Source organism: Anopheles funestus, chromosome 2RL, assembly GCF_943734845.2.
Source record: "Anopheles funestus chromosome 2RL, idAnoFuneDA-416_04, whole genome shotgun sequence".
NCBI lineage: Eukaryota > Metazoa > Arthropoda > Insecta > Diptera > Culicidae > Anopheles > Anopheles funestus.
The window spans coordinates 27,020,713-27,043,109 of record NC_064598.1 but is presented as its reverse complement, the minus strand read 5'-3'; the positions used below and the strand labels follow the sequence as shown (position 1 = coordinate 27,043,109).

The window sequence follows — 22,397 nt, the reverse complement described above, 5'->3', positions numbered from 1 at the left end:
TCAAAATAAATAACATGATGAAGATGAATAACAATTGAATTCCATTTATCAGCATTGATATGCATAATCAATCAAATTTTATTAAAACATTTTATCCTTAGTAGTTTTAGAGTTCAGTAAGTTTTGTAGCCGATTGTTTAAGTATACACGTTATAAGAAATATATGGCTTACACTAAAGTCATTTCTAGGCATACGTCCTTGTTAAAAAGTTCCGTCAGGATAAGAATATAAATATTATAAAATATTATACAACAACTCAATATAAAGGATGAATACATTTGCTTAATTTGTTCATTGCATTTTTTCATTTATAATCAAACACGGTGTTTAGATTAAATATCTAAAAACGTCCTTCTGCTGATGATGAACAGCTTACGTGAGACCGTTTATAGTTGGCCTTACATTTTGCTTCGACTCCTTGTATTAATGTGCCTCTGTCATTTGTCAAAATATCCATCATCGTTAATTCAAATTTACACTCCTAACAACCCAGTTGAGCAAAAAAACCGCTCGATTATGGAAGAAATAAAATTTTATTCGCTCTTCGCTACTTCACAATCAAGCTCTTCGCACTCGTCAATCAAATGTGCGGCCACATGAATTCTGCGGACGGGGCTTTTACCACGCTTGTAAAATTGTGCAAATGAGTATACCGAAGATACGATGACAGCTGCACCGGATACTCCTTCCCCTTCCGGATCCAAACGCAAACCCAGTAAAGATATACAAACATTAAAAAGTTTTTTTTTCTTTTTTCTTTTAGGGTCGAAAATACCAACCCATCCGAAAGGATAATCCACAACCGAAAGCAGTCAACTGAGACGATATCATAAACCCGTCGGTGGCTTATGATGGAAGGTATGGCAGACGAATGACAAACAAAAAGGATTCAAAACGAACGCAACACGCAAGTTCAACCTGTTTTTCTTTTCGTACACACGAAATTTATTCGTCAGTTTAAATCTAAACGCGAAAGTAAGGCGAAAAAAAACATAAAAAAATGATGAATAACAAAACAAGGAACCAGGCAGAACGCATACTTAGCAGAAATGCCGAAAGTGAATAAACGGAACAAAGGATAATGCAATAATTTTTAATCATTCACCGAATATGGATAATGGAAAATAAAGCCCTAGCCATGGCGACCCATTTTTGTGCTAAAGTACACGAAATAGCACAACGAAAAATGCCAAATCCGACAGGGCAACGGGGCTGTCATAATGCACAAAATAAATGACATCCGTGTGTTAGCGCTGGATGGAAACTGGGGGGGTGGGGGGGTGCGAAAAACGTTTACCGTAAAAGTTCACCGGCGACCGAACGAAATTCACCGGCGAAACCGGACATTGCTCGAATTAATCGTGAAAGCTATTAATTTCGCCATGTGGCTCGTTTTGCTTCTGGACGAAATTTATTCTTTATATTGTTTATAGACAGAAGAAAACAACAATTTATTTTATCCCTTTTCCCTTTTGGAAGAACACAAATCGGGGGGTTAAAAAAAGTTTAATGTCTGGAAGGAAAAGAAAAGATAAATGGATAGAACTGAAAACTGGAAAACGAATATTTAAATGAAGTTGATGAAAACCGTCTCATTTATAATTAATAACAATAGTGACCTATTTATAAAAAGGACAGGTTTTTTGTGAACTAAAAAAGGATGTTTTTGTTTTCATTTAGCTTACTTCAAATACAAATTTTAAATTATTTTCCACCAGTTCTAACAATCTGAGAAAAGTTTGTATATTTAATTAATTTCAGGATTTGTTCTTCAAAAAGTATTCAATCGGCCTAATGTAACATTCCACATTTTTCATGATGAACCAGGACAAGATTATAATTTTCTTTCAATGGAGACGTAATAGAATGCAAAAAAGAAGAAATTCTTCTTATCTTCGTCGACGAGTTTTCATGAATGGCATTTTGTTACTCCTGTTGACAAATTGTGTGCCGTCCTTTATCGGTACGAAACTGGAAAGCACATCCACCTTTCTTCCCCTTTCTATTTCTTCCTTTTTTGTGAAATTCCAATTTCATTCCATCGCTATCCTTCCAATAGTCATTATAAGTAGCAAAGCATTTCACCTTCAAAGCAATCATTTGCAAAGAGCTTCAGTGTGTCTGGAAGAAAATTATACTACCATGGTACCACGCACACTACCTTTTTGCTAGCCTACCGAAGCCCTTTTTTTTTCGCCCAGTCCAGCCTTCATCGAAATGACAAAGAGACAAGAAAAAACGATAACCCGGCAAGCAAAAGTCTACTTTATTCACTTTCGATCCCTTCTTTTTCGCTTATCGACCTCAATACTACGGCACCGCTTCAATTGGCCGCCGTAAGCTCGGATGGAGACGAATAAAAAAAAACAAACCCATCCCAGCTTACGACTCCAACACAGAAAGCGATTGATGGTGGCAACTTCCACTTTTCATATTTTCACTAACAAATGCCCCGAATACCATCGATCCCTGTCACCGAATCCCTCGATGCAGTGAGGAGATAAAAATTGAAAAACGAAAACTTTCGTACGCCTCGGGTCGCAAAACCGTTACATGATCGTTTCCCCGCTTTCCGGTATCCGGACGAATTGTAACATAAGAAAGGAGGAGTTTTAAAAAAACAGGGTAAAGGATTTTAGACTTTTATTCGATGGAATTCCGTTCTGTTAGGTTCAATTCGCTAGAGTATTTCCGTATAGAAGAGTTTTTTTTCTACTTTCTTGTGGCACATTTTGCTTCATTGAGCATCACTTTGGTTATCCCTTTTTTTCTTCTTCTTCGGGTCTTCGTTACAAGTTCAGCTGGAAGAGATAACGAAAAATGAAGTAACATTGGTGAGGAAAAAAATATCTTCCCTTATCATCACATGCTTCACCGAGTATCATAAACAACGAAATTATTTTTTTTATTTTTTTATTTTATTACATGATTACGGCTTTTGCCGTATTGTCAGCCACACACGGCTGAGGTAATTACAATTTTCGCAAGGCATTTCCTCCTTGTAATTTGCCTTATCCCGGGCATACTCGGTTAAACAACGAAATTAAATATCACGAGCTTGGAGTAGCTAAAGCTTCTCCAAAATATTGATAAAAAGTGCGGTCTAGCACGGCTTCCTAAATTAATACCAATAAACACAGATGTAGACAAATTTAAAACTATAAAAGTTCAGTATATTATGGACATTTCGATCCAAACAGCAATGAAAAAATAGATCTTACTTGGAGATCCGGAGCTTTTGAAAGTGCCTGTACTAAATAGAAGAAACATCAGTTAAAATCACAGACAGTCATTCAAATCTTTGCCAGCGGTGAAAATATCTGTTTTTTTTCATCATTATAAAAAAAAACGTACTAAAAATTCTAAAGTAAAGAACATTTCCCAGATAAATCAAAAGTCTCGCTTTCAAGAATATTATTTAAAGACGTCACAACTTTATCCCACATAAAAAAGTTTAATCATTAAATTCACTTCAGGTTTCATGCAAACTTTTTCCTTTAAAAAAATCTTAAAGAATCATCAATCGAATTCATTCCACTGTTTGCCTCATCCACATCCAACGAACAACACTAACTAGTTCCTTCCCTGCAACTCTTTTCACTCAGCCCCGATACGAGTTGATGAGTTTACTAAAGTGCAGCATATCGTTATTGAAAACTTTTCCCTACCATCATAAGAACTCTATCCATCCGGTCCGATACTAATTGCAATTTTTCGAAACGCTCGATCATAATCATGCACATCCGTACGCTTCTTCTCTCCATACATTAAGTGCCGTTTGGACGATGGTACTGGAGTGAACATTTCCAAGCTAACGCCACTGGAAAGTAATAGCCGAAAACTACGCCTAGGAAACGTGATAATGCACATCCTACCACACTTAACAAACGGTGATCCGATAGTGTACCGAACGTTACGAGCAAACGCACACACCACTGGTGCCGTCCATGTTTGCCAGGTAAGGTCCCCCTTGATACTAACGATAGATAAAAACTTTTCAAACCATCGGACGCATACGATGGCACTTTAATGCATCCTTAATTGCATCGTGCACCAACCTGCACTCCAACGTGGAACGCGTACGTGGATGATGCCAATCCACCTCGAATCCTCCTTCCAGGGTATTTTTGCCTACCCGGAAAACACTCAGCGCGTGACCCAATTCGGTGGAAAGTTTGCGGTTCCTGCAAATTACCGAATATGTGTGTTGGCTAGTATTTCAAACAACCATCAAACACTGCATCATTTCGGCTTGGTCGTTGAACCTTCTGCGCTAGTGGGCCTGGGTACGGTATGGTTTCCCGGATCTTTACACCGGAAAGGATGCACCCTACGGAAGATTATACGGCCGTACGCTTCCCAATGGTAACAATGGCCCAACGAAACGGTGTGTTTTCAAACAATAACACCCTAACCATAGCCACACTAGCCATGAGACTATCAACAACAACAAAAACACCAATGACCAGCATGTGGGACAAAATGGAAACATTTTACCTTCGGTCGAAAGCTAACAATGGTGGTGTGACAGCCTGATCGGCACCACATCGACATAACGACACAAGAGCGATACACGGTACCATGTTCAACAGAACAACAACCCGAGATCGAGACCAAAATTACACATTCCCCTTTTGCGTGAGAAGTTTCAATAAAACGTAACGAAAACGGCGGTACCTCGGCTGCATAGCCAGACGTGCAGTTTAGTGCAGTTACATGCACTAGGAAAACAACAGCACATCGAGCAGTTGACCAATAGTGTGGTGCAATTCGTAGGCATGATCACCCATCCCAACGGAACGAGCAGGCCGGTTCGGGAAAATGATGGAGCTAAATTGAAAGTAAATTGTAGCTTCATGAGAAGGAAACACATTTCACTTCGTGTGTTTTTTTTCTTTTCTAATGATTCGATATGAACCTCAACGTAACCAGAAGCTCATTACGGTTGATTTCTATTAGTTTTGTTGAATGACTTTAAAAAGATTTTTTTTTGTTATATGATGATAATAATGATGATAATTTTAACTATTTATCATAGTTTAGATTTGAAAAAGACGATTAAATAATCTATAAAATATGAATTAAAAAAAAGTTAACAAGACTCCAATTGACTGCTACTAGAGTCCTCTAAACCTCTTTCAGTTGAGCATCGCCGTCTGTCGGCCTTTCTAGCGCATCAACTCCATTACACGGTCTCCATTCGATACCCCTTCTGTCCATGTGGAGAGCCTAATAGAACTTAACATGCCGGGACGTCCGGTGTCATACGAATGACAACATACATCCCACCATAGTAGACCTCCTCCATAGACCATCTACACATATAAAACCAAATATCCTTCTGAACATCTTACTCCCGAATGTGGCCAACGGGGTTTCGTCAGTCTTAGGAAAAGCCCATGTCGCAGAGGCTTCTATGAGTACTGACACTATGTAGGTCATATATATTCTCAGTTTCGATCGTCGCGACAGGTATTTTCAGTGGAGAAGTTATCTCAGATTGTAGAAGGAAGTGGCAGCCAGCACCCTAGCGCGTATCTCAACATCATTGCTGTTAACAGAGCTAACCTTTGACCCAAAATAAGTGATGTTTTTAACGACTTCAAAAATGCGGTTACCTTTCTGAACGCAAACTAGTGACTTGTACAGTTTCTCTTGGCATCTTGTTATGGGATTGAATTTCCCAGAAAAAAAGAATCTCTACTACCGTCTGCATGTAATGTGAAATGATTGACTCTTTACTCAACATTCGAGTTAGATATCGATGTATAATTGAGCTTCGTACTATATTTCTCTCTAGAATAATTGCTAGGAATCCCAATAAAATTTCTCTTTATTCTTTTCTCTTTTCTCATTTTTTCGTTTCTTCAAACCAAAGAGTCTCCTTACCTTGACCTGTGAAGAATCTCCGTCTTATTCCTCTTATAAAAATAGAAAGTTCACTAAGAAATTCAGATCTATATTTAACTTGTTTTTTAATATCTACACTTTTACTCCTTTCTATGAGATTATTTTTACGATTTTTCCAATTTTACCAAATAATATCTTCTTTGCCATTTATACTGAAATATTACTTCTAAGAAACCGCTTTCAATTTTATGTTGATTATGGTTCAGTTGGATATACTTTTGTTGCATAGATTGAATGTTGAGATTGAACAAAATTGAATATTTTCTATCAGTTTTAGCCATTAGTCATTGCAATAACAAAGCAATTTTATTACCTCTAATGTCTATTTTACAATGTCCACCAATCAAACAGAAACTAACCTACCCCATTAAACGTGTTTAACTTTAAATTTCAACAATACTACAGTCCGGGTTTTCGAAAGCGATTCCATGATAAAGCAATAAAAACCACCCAAGGTTCGCATGGAATGTCCAATGCAATTGGCGTGCAGGTGTCGTGTGCAATCGCTATGCAATTAAACCTTCCAACCTTGCCCATGAATGGCATCTCGGTAGACTATTTACTCAACGAGTTGGGTCCCACATACATGGCTAGCAGTGAAAATAACTAGTTTAAAGTGAGAAAAGCAAAACAAACGAAACAGCTCGTTGTTGCTCTCTGCTTTTCTTATCAAAACGCATCCGTTCGGGGATTCCGGTTACAGCTAATCGCTTTAAACATGATTGCTTTTGATCTGGCTGCAGTGTTGCCACTTCCTGCAATGTCATCGTTCACGTGATCAGTTCGCTTCATTCTGGGTGTAGTGCATTAAGTTGCATGATCGAGTAATTGGTGGTTTTTGCAAGGTTTCATAGATCGTAATCGTTTAATCATACAGGCGAAACAGTTCGTGATCATGTTCTAAACAGCCCACTGCAATTGTGACGATGATGGACAGGGTGATGTACATCATTCTGAACTATTATCTGTTTACCTCATCATCCAATTGCTATCCAATATCTATTGCATCTGGAATGGATAAACCAAAGAACTTTATGTAATTGTTCTATCGGTTTGTTTTAAGCTTTCGGATTGAAGCAATTCTCTTTAGATTTATTTCTTTCTTAATTTTGATTTACATTACTATTTCGCTTTTTTGTTGCGGCAGATTTTAGGTAAATATACAATTTTCCATTTCTGTTTTTATCCGTTCTTTTTAAGTATAAGATGAAAACATTTTCTTACATAATTCTGTTTGGTATAAGAGCTATAAGAAAAATGTTTTACTGATGAGTTTTTTTTATGAAAATATAGTTAAAAATAATGAAAACTACAATAGTAAAAAAAAACAAAAGAAATGTAATCATCATGCATTAACAAGAAACATAAACAAACTCAACCTAATCAATGCATTCGTAGTGAATAACGAATCACGTTAAACAGAACGGTCTTACGTCTATAATATAACAAAAAACAGTTGTAAAATGTGAAATACCACAGCAGAACCCACCACACTGGAAAGATTATTTGCATTTATAAACCAATAAAGCTAAGAAAATCACTAGCAGTAAGAGAATAAATCGTTTCCTTCTCGGCTGTTTACCCAACCGTGTCACTACTTTGATTGATCCACTTCCCATCCGCTGCAGTGCTGCCCGCATCCATCAAACGCCGTGCGCAAAACCTTCACACACAATGGCACATTAATTCAATGGAAATCAAACCGTACGGTTGCATTCGGATGCATTTTGTTTGCCGTTTTGCATACCTGGCACCGAATGGCAATCCCATCTTCCTTCCCATGCACCGCTCTATTGTTCCGAGTGTGTTTCCTCCCCGAGATGACCGAGGCACAGTGGCACACTAGCACAGTTCCATCAGCCCCATGAAAATACCATTTCACCTATCATCATGGTTGTGTTAGTTGAAAGCTAGTGATGGCCATACGTGCATACGCGCATTCTCGTGGTGCTCTTGAAGTGCCATTCTATTTTTTTGCTCATCGCCATTTCACAACTGGCCCCGACGAAACATATAGAACCCACCCGTAGCAGATACCGGAAAAGGTTCGAACCGTTGTACGTACGCTTTGCTAGTGTCAGCCCAATTGTCCTACTTTTCCAATTCAATTATTATCTGTCGGTTAACGTTGTGGAAACAGTTTTTTTTTGCGTATCAACAACCGCATAGGCAGCAGTACATTCAGCTTGGTTTCCGAAAAATTTTATTCAACATTCCCCTGTAGACTGTTTGCGGGAATTATAAGTGCGAAGTGGACTATTTGGATGGGAAATTTTGTATGGAAAAATGAACATACCAAACCATAAATGGATGCCGCAGCAGAATGTGATGATTGGAATGTTTTAGTTTTTTAATGTATGAATGATTAGTTTATTGAAGTGATATCTTTAAACAATTTTATTCGTGCTTCTTATGCATCACTTTTTTATTCCGTGGAAAACCGTCAGGGCCGTATGTCTAACTCTCCTTTAGCATTTCATTGTATTTCGCATTTCTGCCCATCAAGACTACTCCATTGCGCAAGAATTAGTACTTGGAACAGTCTTAAGTTCTGGCCATACTGTTGGCCACACATGATCAAATAATAAATGAAAATAAATAAATCTCTTATATGCACCAATGTTTTTTTACCAATAAAAATAAATTCAAATGAATGAATTTTTTTATGAAATTTGACTACAGTTGAATAACACATTTTAATATGAATTTATATTTTTTATTTTTTCTTCGGAAGAATCAACAAAAAAAATCATATTTAAATATGTATTCAACTATGATCAAATTTAAATATCAAATCAAATAAAAAAGATACAAATTCTTTCCATTTTATATCAAATGGCAGGGAAAGCGATTGTACTATTTATTTTAAAACAAAATGAACAAAAAAGATTATATATTAAAACTTAAATATAAAAAAGATGTATCACTTTGCATTCCAGCATTCACACAACATTTGACGTACGTATTGTTTTGTTTCCACATAAAAATACTATATTTTGAGTTTGATTTTTTGTTTAAAAAGCATGAACCAACAAGCACCACTGCAAAGCATAAATTAATACGTTCCACAAAAAACAATTATTATGAATTTTGAGCAGATGTCGTTCGGAGAACTAACAATTTTCGCTCTCATCGTTTTTTTTGTATTTTAATCAACATAAAATCAATATTCCCATAAGCAACAAATGTACCACAGTACACCAAACAACACGACAGTGCAATGATTCATATCAGCCGTTTAAAAGCAAACAAAACAAAAAACAAGGTAAAGAATTAATATACACGAACACGCACTTCTATTAGTGGCTTTATTCCGCTTCAATCCCGGTTTGCTGCTGAGCAAAACGACACGTACCGGGCTGCAATTAAGTGTTTGCAAGTGTAAATCCGTACACCGAAGCAGTGCAAATAATGTATAACCTCCATCGAGTGAAGTGCAAAATATTGGACCATTTGCAAGGGGGATTCATATTTTCAAATAAACCGATATCGATAAATCTCTCCGTACCGGGAGAGTGATTATGAAAGGTTTTCTATTTTTTTATTTATATTTATGCGACACGTTGTGTACATTCCATCAAAAGCATCGTTGCCAGATTGTATCATAATAAAAAGAAAAGTGATACATATTAATGCAGTACGGCATTCGATATAATGTTGATAACTATTCATCCGTTCTTTCCAATATTGTTTGTCGTAAAAAATATTTCCCTTTTGCGGATATGAAAAACATTTATCACGATTGATGTAAATTTACACCTTCTTGTTGCTGTTTAACAATTCTTCCATTAAGACTTTAAATGTATCCAAATGCGTCCCAGCGTTCTAATATTTTTTGCTGGAGCCAAACAAATGAACAGCTTACTGGCAGCGAGTTTTCAATCAATAAAGTGTAGCACGTTAAGCACTACAGTCGCACGGTGCGAGTAACACCCCCCCGTGGGTGGGGACCGCAAATCAATTTCCAATCAACCGAAGGTTCCCTGCTAGGATGTGGCCACCACCCTGTGACGGCAACCATCAACCACTTCGCTAGCCACTAGCCAGCAGTGAAAGTGACACCTGCCTGACAAAAGGCAAATTATTCTCGTACCACCTATCGAGTCTTTGGGCTAAAGCCCACATTAAGTGGATGAGTGGTCGGACGTACTAGTAGTAGTTACAAAAAGGTGATGCGAAACCGAACGCTGCTGCGTGGGCAGCAATCGAACCAATCGAAGACACAAAGCTAGGCGCATAAGCAATATTGCTGGACGAAACAAACAAACAAACAAAAAGGAAAACCACCCAACAAAAGTATCCTTGCCACTCAAGCTGTGCGTAACGGCAGCGATATGAAATCGGTCTCGGTACACCCAATTCCAATTTCATCGATTCCGGGAACATTCAATTCATCGTTAATTCAATTTAAGGATCTGCGGCTGCGTCGAAACAGAGTTTTTGACTGCCAGCGAACGCTGTTTGTTGTTAGTCGTTTGCCGTCGAGTGTTTCTTTCTTTGCCACAGCCCTGTATCGCTTAGAGTTATTATTTTTTCCTTGTTTTGTTTTAGGCCTTTTTTCTGTTGCCAATTCGTTGAAATCTATTCGTAGACCCTATTTGTAAGGATTATTTTTAATTTCTAAACATCACGCAGTCCGTTGACCGAGACGGGGATCAAATTTATTGCATGAATATTCCTTCTCTTTTTTTGCACAGCATGTAATCGATACGTGTTTGTACCTTTCTATGGTAATGTCAATCATATTTTTTGTAACCAAAAGCATGACAGGAATGTATAATACTGTTTCACTTAGCTTGCACGTTGTTCACGTTGTTTTCGGATTGAATGATTCCAGAAAATCTCCCTCACCTCATGGCTTTACGACCTCTAAGGTCATGCCATCCATTTATGGCTTAAAAGACTTATTTTTACCACGTAGCCGGATAGTACGGGGAGGACACTTCGGACGAGAAGTTGCTCAATCCAGAAAGTATTTTATTTGAATTTATTTGAATGCGAATTACAAATTATTTTCTAATATCGAATTTTCCCCCCCAAAAAAAACAAAGAAGCCGATATAGATAAGATTTAAGATTTTGATAACTGATAAATGCTAAAGAATTTACTCATCATTCAACTCCATTCCCTTAATAAAGCTATAAAATGTGATTGCGCATCAATGTACTTCGCTACGCAGGGGTTCCTTCCACGAACGGTCCCGTACCGTACTACAGCTTCCATGGAAAAGCACAAGTTTGTCTAGCGAAACCAAAGCAGCCGGTTATCGTTCGATGGAGATTTGATAATTCCATCTCGGAGGAAGATTAATTATTTAAATCCGCATCCATTCCACCGAAAAACGTGAAAGTGCTGAATGCTGATGAGGTTAAATCGATTATCACCGGCAACCGGTGCGGAACGGAATAAGCCCATGCGTCCAGGGAAACGGAATATGAAATGATAATGAAGTCGGATCTAAATATAGACAGGTTTTTGCCGAGATAATGGATTGAAATAATATGTAACAATGGTGTGTATTAAGGCGACCAGCAATAACGGTACCTTTAAATGTATATCCGAAGCAAGGAAATTTGCATCTTGCTTTACTTTCCGTTGAGCTTTTATTGGATGTTCTTTTTTCTTCTTTGGAAAACATTGGAATAGGCAGTGAGGATGAACAGATTTCTCAACACTGCTTAAACTTTTGAGATGGCAACATTCAATTGATTTAAAGAAAAAAGTATCTTCACCGAAAGATTCAAACTAGCTTTCTTTTGTGAACAGTCATCCTTAACAATCCTCAGTATGGAGTCATTCAAATTGAGAGACAACTCTCGACAGATTCGTTAATCTGTGAAGATAATTTAGGTAAAAATTCATGTTTTTTCTTAGCGTAATTTAATTTGCAGATTGATATGAATTGAAAAAGGAAATACTAAAAAAACTTATCAGTATTTCCGATTTATGCTATGTTTTAAAAAGGTGCAGAGATTGCTGAATTTTGAATTGCTAGAATTTGATGATTCTCGAATGTTCATACCTGTGACACAGAGCCATCAACACAAATTGTTTCACACAGACTAATGAAGCTCTATCAACTTTATCCAACACTAATACAATCCATTATTTATAGAATAGTGACCATTATTCGTGACAATAGCTCTAGCATCATGTGTGGACATTTCAGCGAACCGCAAATGGTGTCATTATATGGCTGCTGTTGATTTTTACCACTGATAGTACATAACGCATCTTAACCAGCGTTACCCATTAACCGCATGATCGTCACTTACGGCTGTTAGCCACAAAATCACTGTCCCGTGCAGGCTAGATAGTGAAACAAAACCAAAAAAGAAATCCACCACAAGATTATCGTTTTCACAGTTCATTTGGAAACAATTTGTAATCTTAGTATCTGATTGTCACCAAAACGTCAGAAAGTGTGTTTAATCACCCGGCATTGCTGTACAAAAAAAAACACACAGAACATCATTCGCAAAGGCAAAACTTTCGGCCAAGACAAAATTTATCATCCACACCGAATGCTCGAAAGGACATTTATTTTACTTATTCATTTCATTACTTTTCCGATCCGTAGAACAGCGAGAAAACGAAAAGAAAAAAATGTGAGCTACACTCCTTAGTCAATCCGGCAAAACCATTAGCACTGCATTCTCTGTCGCTTTGTTTCAGATTTTCGAGTTGCTCCACGGTAAGAAAGACACTTCCGGAGGCATGGGACACACTCGGCCCATCAGGGGTCAGCCAGTTAATGGACAGTAACGCGACGATAATTACACCCATTAGCGAAAGCTCGCGCAATTTTCCGCCAACAAAAAAAAGGAAGCGAGCTTTTCGAATGAGTTTCAAGCAAAACCCGGATTTCCTCCAGTTCGTAAAACTAGTCACAAAGAACATGCACCGACCAAAAACCAAACCGAGTCCCTGTTTGCCATTTATCAACCACGACCGATCTGCTGCCCCAAAAACTGGTGAGATCTACTTCACTGCTTCACCCAATGCTGCGGCGGTGACAAATCACGTCCGGCGATAAAATGGCTCCGAACTGTGGCCACGGTTTTGTAAAGTGTTGCTCCATTTTTGCATTTATACTACCCTGCTTACCGCTGCTTTAACATTCCAGGCAAACACCATTTGGTGTGTGGCGTTTAGTGTGGCTCGGTGGAAAAATATGATTCTTTCCGTTTTGTGCGACCGAGTGATTATTCACTTGCCGGTTCACTTCGATCAAACCTGGCCCCGAAAACTGTCAACGGTCGGACGGGGAAAATCCCAAACACTGACGGCAGATGATGAAGCGCTGAGACTTCAAAAACCCACATCATGACAGCTGCCGTAGTAGCCGGTTGGACGTTTCGAGCAATCACCATTATCCCAACACCCGACGCCTCTCCCATTGCTTACACGCCCATGGTTAATGGGTTCGTTCGCTTATCATAATCCGTGCTTTCATCATCATTATCTTTGTGCTGAAATCTCTTCCAGCGCCAGGCTCTTTGCTATTTCTAATCTCTACACCCTTTGCTCTACACCTTATTATGCGCCACGGTCATGTAGAATGAGTCCAGTTCCTTTATATGATTTTAATATCAATTTATTTTGCGATTTTTATTTTGCAGTTGTTGCGAAATTCTTATTTTACAATAAATAAGATTAGAATATTTCAAAAATCACACAACTTCAACAATAAAATGTTTTAATAATATTTTAATATTAAAATATAAAAATAATCCATAATAAAAAGAAATCCATATTTTTGATACACATCAATACCTTAGCTATGTTTATCTAAAGAAATTAACATTGAAAAATAAAGTATCCTGAAAATTAACTCTAGAACTATCGGACCAGTCATTTTAAATGGAACGCTTAATTTTCATCACATTATTTTTTGGGGTTAAATAATCCTAAGGTAAGTGAAACATGAGTTTTACATACTTATAGTACGATCTCCAACCCTTCCAACTCTTCGAAATTGTTTAAAAATTAACCACGAACGTAAAGCGCATAAAGCGCTTGATAGTTCTAGTGTTAATGTGAAAAAAATATGTAAAAACATTTTTATAAAAATATTTATCTCATTTGGTAAGCTTTAGTTATCAACATATTTATGACGCAACACCGGATAGACATTTCAAATTTTCACAGAATTCAAATTTAATACACAACTCAGGACATGATGTTAATTTAAATTACCATCCTCCAAATTCTACATAACTATAATCTGGTCAACAAAAAACGGCCTGTTGGTTATGGTTGAAATTGAAAAATAAAATATCCCAAAGAGAAATCAAAATCTATCATCCATTATTCATGAAATTTAGCAAAAACAGAAATCATTGACCTACGCACACATTTATAATTAGCCGAATCATAACTGTGCGTCGCATCCATGCCCACATTGCACGTGGATGACACGCTTCCGCATTATGGTGATATGCATTTCCAATTCCACAACAAGAAAAAAAACCATATGCACAAACCGCACCCATGTCCACACGTTCCGGGCCGAACATACCTATTAACAACTTCATTATTAATCCACATGAATCGTGGCATTCAGCGTGGAAGTGCATCTATCCCAGGCTCGGCTGCAAACTGGCCAGTGTGACAACATAATTACAGACTCCCCTCCTGTGCAATCATCGTACGGACGGTCAACGGACGGACTTTTCCACACCACTGCCCGTTGGAATGATGTGACTGTGTATGTGTGAGTGTTGGAAAATCGATCATGCGGGCAGGCATACTGTCTGTCGGGTCGATTGGAAAAGTATGTCACACCCGAAATGCGGAACTTATTCCCCGATAGCCCGCTCGTCGCTTTTCCAACCAATATTCAGTCGCTTAATCAACGCACCCGACTTCATCCCGGTGTGCAACCACACATGTGTGTGTGCGTTCGGTGAATATTAATTATAATGAAATTCGATCATTTATTTATCAACCATTTCACAAAACGGGCTTTGCTGGCCGGTTCCCGGGGATGATCTAGAATCCCGGCAAACACCGGCAGAACACATGCGCACTTGTAGGAAAATCGATTCGCCTGTACTCCAGGCCGTTTGTCATGTGCACGGAATCCGGAAAAGCTTCCGGAAAGCTGAGCTCCCGAAAATCATTCCTTTGCCGGAAGTGCGACCAACCTGTTCCATGCCAACGGTACATGTGGTGGTGGTAGTTGCAGTTCCAACATGAAACGATAACACGCGACAGTACGCAAATGTTTTTGTTTTCTTTCCCTTCAATCCGGCATGCCTGGTCGCATTTAATTATCGTTCCACATCTGGAGTCCTATGGTCCTAGGTGAAAAGAATTAACACCGCTTTAATAATCACCATGTAATCATGATATTTCCTTCCTTTTGATCAGTGATTAAACATAACTTACCGAAACATAACTGTTACGTGATTTTTTTGGTATGGTAAAAAAAAAATTTAATTAAAAATATTTTAAAGCTATCGCTTTAACTTAAAATTCTCATAGCCCCGTCCACATACAATCACATTTTTGTTGAAACAAACAACTTTTCTTGCACATTTTTTCCTGTGCTGAATGCAATAAACTGGCACTGGGAAGGAATGGAAAAGTTTTCCTTTCCTTGAGTGTGTTCCGAACATGTTCGAGAACAATCAAGAGTACGCCTCAAAGTCGACAATCAACGTTTGGTACGTTGCATTCGTACAACTTTCCAATGCATGTTCTTCGTAGTGCTGACAGTATCACGAGTACTGACGCATCTTAACTTAAGTGTAGTGTAAAATTTTTGCTAAAACTTCCATTAGAGAACATTCGAAAGTTTACGAGCCCAGACGTCGACACAGTTTTTGGGGTTCGGAATGGAATGGTTTCCGAAACGTCATTGCTGTGATGCACAATTTCGCTAACTATGCTGTATCTGAATACTTGTCTATTTCTTGTACACTTTCTGATACTGGAAAACAAATAAGTTCCAAATATTATTCGGGATTGTATATTTTTTCTCTCTTAACTTTTGATGAGTTATTTCCATCCATGAATTTATCCTTTAAAATATTATTATCTTAAGCATCTTCAATTTATCTATTAAAAAATAGATTAATTGCATTAATTATCTTTAAAGTATTAAAGAGGTGCAAACCACTTATAAGGTTATGTGTGTGTTCTTAAAAGTGTTCATTCTTGTGTGTTTGAGAGGCTACAGTTGAAATACTGAAGTGGCAATAAAATATTCATCTGGCAAGATAAAAAGAACACACAAATATTCCAAACAGTGGAGAAAAATCTGTTCTTACGGCAGTCTACAAGCTTTAAGGCTGCATATACAGCTTCAAGACTGAACGGAAATCGAAAAGGAAGTCGAAATCGATTTGGATAATTTAAGTGAGCATTTAGATGGATCGATTCGATCCGAATCGTATATTAATATAATTATATTATTATTAAGCTATATTAATTTAGTTCAATCGATTCGATCAATTGTATATTAATGTCCCTAATTCCTAATCAACGTTACAAGTAAAAAAATAACACAACTACATTCACTTCCCAGTCGTAACGAGCAGCCATGCTGGGTAAACAATCTCAAGTAATTTATATGATTTATGGGTTTTACCTCAGCAAACAAGAAAGATCTCTAGAATTTCCGAGAATTCCCCGTGCCAACATAAATAACTTACCGAACTGCACATGCTTCCACCAGTACGCTTCACAATTATTTGTGCTACAACACCCCGCCGTGGGTTAGCGTGCAATGTCATTTCAGGATGATGTATTATTTTTTGTACTCGCTTTTGTGCCTGGGGCCCGGGTCTTACACCAAGCCTTGTGTCGTTCAAATCACCGACCTGCATCTGCCGCACAAACATGCTGAATAATGTCTGCACGTATCGGTCGTTCGGTTCGGTTGAACATGGATACGAAAATGGATGCAATTTATAAGCGGCGATCGTGACACAAACTATTATCCCGCCTACCAACAGAAGGGTTTTTGGGAAACCGTGCCGCTAAGCATGAGAACTAACGGGTGTTTAGTATGGTAAAAGTGGCGTACACGTTGTAGTAATACGCGTGGTACTACCTCCGTCCATCTATAACCCTATGATTACGAAATGTCGCAAGGTTACAGTCGCACCGGGAGACCATTATCTGGACATTAGTGGGTAGAAAAAGTAGTTAACCAGGAAGCATTGTAAATGTTTTACTCATTTTGTGTTAATCGGGAACATTATCAATCGGCTTTTTGGTTTATTTTTAAATAATAAATTAAAGAAATTTTTCTTACCTGGCTTATGGTAGCAGCATAAACTCACAATCCTTCGATTAATTACACCTCCATTATATTAACACCACTAAATGGTTGGCTTTTTTTCAATAAGCATACTCTCTCACTGTCTTTACGTCTGCAATAAAAGAAATCTTTCCCATTCACTCTCACCGAACGGGACACAATACTGAATTTCCCGCTTAAAGGCAAGTTCCCAACGGATTTGCCTATTAATTTATACACCTCCCGGCGATGATTTCAGCTGTAGCAGCCTACAAGCAGAAAAAACAGAAATGGTAAACCAAAATACAAAAAAAAATAACACAATAACCTCAATACACCGGCCACCGGTCAGCGAATGTTAACGCTAAGCGAAAATGGAAATGTTCCTCTTGGGCGCGATTTCACGCTCGAAACAATTTGAAAAATTCCGAACCAACCAACCCATCCTCCTTCCTCTCCCTACACGCCCCCGAGCCAACAACAAAAAAATCGTCCTAACCAGCCAGGAATTCTGGTGGTATCTTTCCAGCCCGTTTTCAATCAATACTATTTGTGCTTCGTACTTTTCCCAACTTTTCCATCCTTCAGTATACTGTTCACACGGCCAATGTGGTCGACAACGGGTTTTTGCATACCCGGGAAGAATGGAGAAAGGAAAAGCATTTAAGGAAATCTCCGCAAACACCGCTAAATGCTCACTGTGGTGAGCTGGCGGTTTTTTTCTTCAGCTCACCCACCATTCGCCCACCGTACGCGGTTTAAACCTTTTTTTTTGCACACCTTTTTGCTCTCACTCGAAGCAAAAATATAGTAAATAGCGTAAAACCACTGAAAAGAAATTCACACTACTTTCCACTCGCACTTAATCCCATCTAGCGCTGATTTCGATCCTGCTCGCCCTGCCATGCAGTGTGCAGTGTATTTCACACTAAGGGCTTTTCTCACGGATTTTTTTTGCTTGCTTGCTTGCTATTGCTTTGGCTTCTCATACCATATCCACAAAAACCCATTCGTCATTCACTCACACACACACACACTCACATAGGTTTTGCTTCACATTGGTTCACATATGGCACATCCTTTGATGGTTTGCACTTTCGCTAAATTGCTTCGCAATACTCGCATTCACACCTTGGGCTGGCCACTGTTACGGCATGTGTGTGTTTGGCTTGAAATTTTCACTGCACTACAGCTATCAAACGCATGCTGCACTTGTCGAAGGCGAAAGGTTTGTCCCTTTCAATTCAACCCCTTTGACGCGCACCCCTACCGTTGCAAACCTACCATTTTGTTTTTTTTTCTTCAATTTAAATTCTCTTACACCGAAAAAAGCGGTACGCTCTAGTCGAGATCACGCACGCACGTACCTGCTGCGAGGGAAGCGACTTTCGTCTAGCAACGAGAGCAAACGATAACTGAGATGAAAACGCGGTGGAAAAACTCGGTTCGCCACGAGACAGACACGGAAAGCTTGTTTCCGCAATCGCAGCGATGGGTTCACTTCTCTTCCGAAGGTAAAATAAAAACACACAGTCACACGCACACACAGCAGCAGTAGTAGTAGTGGTCACTCAATACGCACGATGAACGCGCTTGTGAGAGCCACCGTTAGTGAGAAAACATATCGACACACTAGGAACAATCTCACTCGCTACTCATTTTCTCACCAGCCTGAGAAAGAGAGTGTGGTGCGTGTGAAAATGAGTGTGAGAAAAATATTCTGAGTAAAACGACACCTGAGCGCTTCTCACTATGCACGGTAAATAGTGTGAGAAAAATCCAAAAAAGGTTTAAATTGTGTCAAGTAAAAGGGTTTATTTTTCTTATCTTGAAATACCCCTAAAATGAAGCATATTTAATTTCCTAATATTTATACGCAATAGATCATTCTTGTCTAAATTTTCCGCACTGCTTCAAGGTACATTAATTCCTTTCAGAAGCAAAACAAACCTTAACCCTGGTTATGATACAATCGTTTATCGTTTATAAATGTATCGATTCCATTATCTTTCAGAAAGCGGTACGCATATATTTTCTTTAGATTTATTGTTAACCTAGGTCCGTGAAGAACTACACCAGCGTTCTGTGCGCACGCACGAGGTCAAACGATCCATTCGATTCTATTGCTACTAAACCACTTCTTCTGCTGGTGAGCAGCCAGTATAGTACGGAATCCTTTTTACAAAAACCAGATGCTGCTTGAAACTCGTGCTCGTGCTCTTAAGCAAAAGCAGCTCAGGCCGAAAAACCAACCATGGTACGTGGTTCTCGAGTGCCAAACCCTTACCAAACACCGTTTTTGCCGTGCTTCCCGGTGCACCTTTTACCGGCCGCACCATCCATCTTTATGCCGACACCGACATAACCAACGCAAGACATCCATCGATCTTTGCGGTGGTTCACCCAAGCAACAACCAAAGACCCCGAGTACGCCCTCGGTGTCGGGGGGAGAGGGTTTTTTGCACAACGTTTCCTTAAGGTACTAAGGAAAATAAACGGGTGAGCTGAGAAAGTATCTTATGCAGCATTGTTTTCCCGCCAGTTCTGGGTAACCTGCCTGTATGCCACCGGTTCGGTTGGAGCAGTACCCACCATCACCACCACCACCACACAACGATTTATCTCCTTCATTTGAATCCCTTCTTTCGCGTCTACTCGATGTTTCCATTCACCCCCTTTCTGAGGCAAATTCTTCTCGAATCAAACCGTATTGGAATATTTCTTCATTTTCTCTGTGGTTTCTTTTCTATCTGCTGCGCGTTGAATGAAACACTTTCTCGCTCCATGGATGGTGCACTGCATAAAGCTGGACAGCCTAACCTAAACACTCGATAGTAACATACGTGGTCGGCTTCAAAGTGAAACATTAATGTGCCTAGACGTATCGGAGAGCACACCGGCTACCTACGGTAGACCATAATTCGTTTTAATGGGAAAGAAGGTTGAAGAGGTTATTTTTACCCCGAAAATCCATCTCGTGCACGGTGGGAATGGAAATGGTTGTGATGCGATAAGTTACACTGGTGGTTTGCATGAATTTTCCTTCTTTTTTTGAATCCTAATACAACACAGTTGTCTATTTTACCTTCTCATTTTTTTTCCAACGAGAACATGAACAAAACTTTGCTGCTGAAGATGGTAATGCTCGCCTACATACATTTATTCGATACCGGTAAAACATTTAAAGCACATAAAACATTCAACTTTAACATTGCGTTGGTACGATGGCACAACAAATACGCCGTGAATACGTTCGCTTTCGCTATTATTTGTTTATTGATTCGCTCGAAGAACAATTTGTCAGCTCATGTTCGATCTCTTAACGATCTGTCTTTGCCGTACAGATTGTGGTCTGTCAATTTGTCGCCTGTTGCCAATTTTTCTTCACCATCTATTTGCGCTTTCGGCCGGTTTTTTTGGTGCTCACGGTGGTGCCCTAACTTCCGGTAGTTGCCGAGGAAGGCGAACCGAACCGATCGATAAACATCAGGTCGAGTGTTGTCTGCTGTCCATCACGAACCATGTTAGCCAATTTGTGTGTTTGGCAATGTTGAAGTTGGTTTAATTATTGGTCCACTTACCTATCCAACTTCCAGCCGGCTGCTTGCCACACATTTCCTTGAGCGATTCGAGATTTTCGATGTACTACACCAATCTACCTTGTCAATTTTAATGAACTTTCGATTTAATCGTTCAGTTGGTACTGTTTGTTTATGCTACTATCTACTACCAGCTCATTACTTCGTCGACTGTTGCGCTTTTCTTTGTTTTCGATAGTTCCTTTTAACTACTTTTTTGTGTACTACAAATGGAATTATTTCTCCTTCTTTGCTATTAGCATTTGTTCAGTGTTTTCCAAACATACGATTTAATAAGTTTTTTGTCACTCTCGTCAGTTGGCGCGAAGCTCTCAATAAAATCTCGCTAAGCCGATTACTGGCACCTCAATGTGTCGTAATAATGTGCATCATAAAGATTGAGAAAAATATTGCAATTATGATGAAATAAAGCCACAGCACACACACACACACATAAAAAACTCGTCAAACTCACATTTTGGGATGCGTAAAGTTTTCTCATTTCATAAAACTACGGAAAAGAAACACAAACAAATGCATGAGAGCGCCATGCTGAGATGAGAAGATGCGGAAGTTGAAGGTGAATGTTGTATTGGCGTGAAGTACTTTATTTGTTGTTTATTTTGTTGTTTACTTTTCTTTTCTTCTGTTTTTTTATTTATTATACCATTTACACCTTTTCCTCGTTCGTCAGCTGTATGTTTTATGTTAAAAGTCTAATTACTAGTTTAAGTTACTGAATAAGTTTTTAAGATAATTTTAAAAAATCACTGCTCAATTACCTTCCAAACTGTGATTTTGAAATTAAAATGAATTTAAAAATTATAATCTAAATTCTAATACTTAAATTAAGTAATTAAAATGAAGCGAATGAATTAGGTTCTGAAAGGTTTACCTAAGTTTAATAATGAATTAAACTAAATTAAATCCTGCAATCTTCATAAGTATGCAAATCGTTAGCTTTCTCTTTTTTAGTCATTATTCTAAAAAGTCATTATAATTCAATATTATGTCCTCTGTCTGTCGGAGCTTTGAGCTCTTTCATAATATTCTGTTCACTAGAGAAATAAAACAGGAAAACGTGTAATAAGCAGTGCTACAACTACCTTAGAAATGCCAGAAAAAATATAAACAACACTTATTACTGCAACACCCTTAACTATCATAGAACCTTCTTGTGGAAGCGATGTCCACCACACAAAACAAACTACCAATGCTTGGTGCACTTTTGTACGCTTCAATTTTTCTTGCAAATCATGTCACACATGCTGCGGCATCGAGTCTGTGGTTCTAATAATCTAATTTTCACCGCTCACCCATGATAAATGGTCGTGATAAATGCTGCTTAACCCGAACGAAGTGGTCGAACTATGTAGACGTATGTCAGCGAAAAACACATACACACGCAAATAATCATCCCCAACATACGCCCAGACAATGATATGAAAGGGATGATATGGTGAAGGGTGTAAGATGAAAGACGGAACACGCATACACACACACAGAAAAAAACACACACAATCTCATCAATAATGCATTTAATCTCTTCGCGGTCTAATGTGAAGCCTGGCAGCTTGTTCGGTTCCCTCTGTTGCTCCGTCAACTGATTGCTTTCATATTTTATTACGTTTTTTTCTGGTTTACTTGCTTACTGGAG

The 22,397-nt window shown here is 38.6% G+C and overlaps 1 protein-coding gene across 4 annotated transcripts in view; it reads right to left on the bottom strand.

Annotated features, from left to right (window-relative positions):
• The window catches only part of LOC125765313 (5-hydroxytryptamine receptor 1-like), a 53,775-nt gene extending 34,968 nt beyond the window's left edge, over positions 1-18,807 (bottom strand). Inside the window, exons 1-2 of one of the 4 annotated variants that reach the window (XM_049430316.1) lie at positions 18,447-18,807; positions 17,178-17,295 (exon numbers count right to left, since the gene is read on the bottom strand). The gene's annotated coding sequence lies outside the window, so the exon portion shown is untranslated. Of the gene's footprint in view, positions 1-17,177; positions 17,432-18,446 lie in introns of all 4 variants that reach the window. The other 3 variants (XM_049430317.1, XM_049430314.1, XM_049430315.1) reach the window with 3 other exon arrangements.
• Between the last annotated feature and the right edge of the window lie 3,590 nt (positions 18,808-22,397).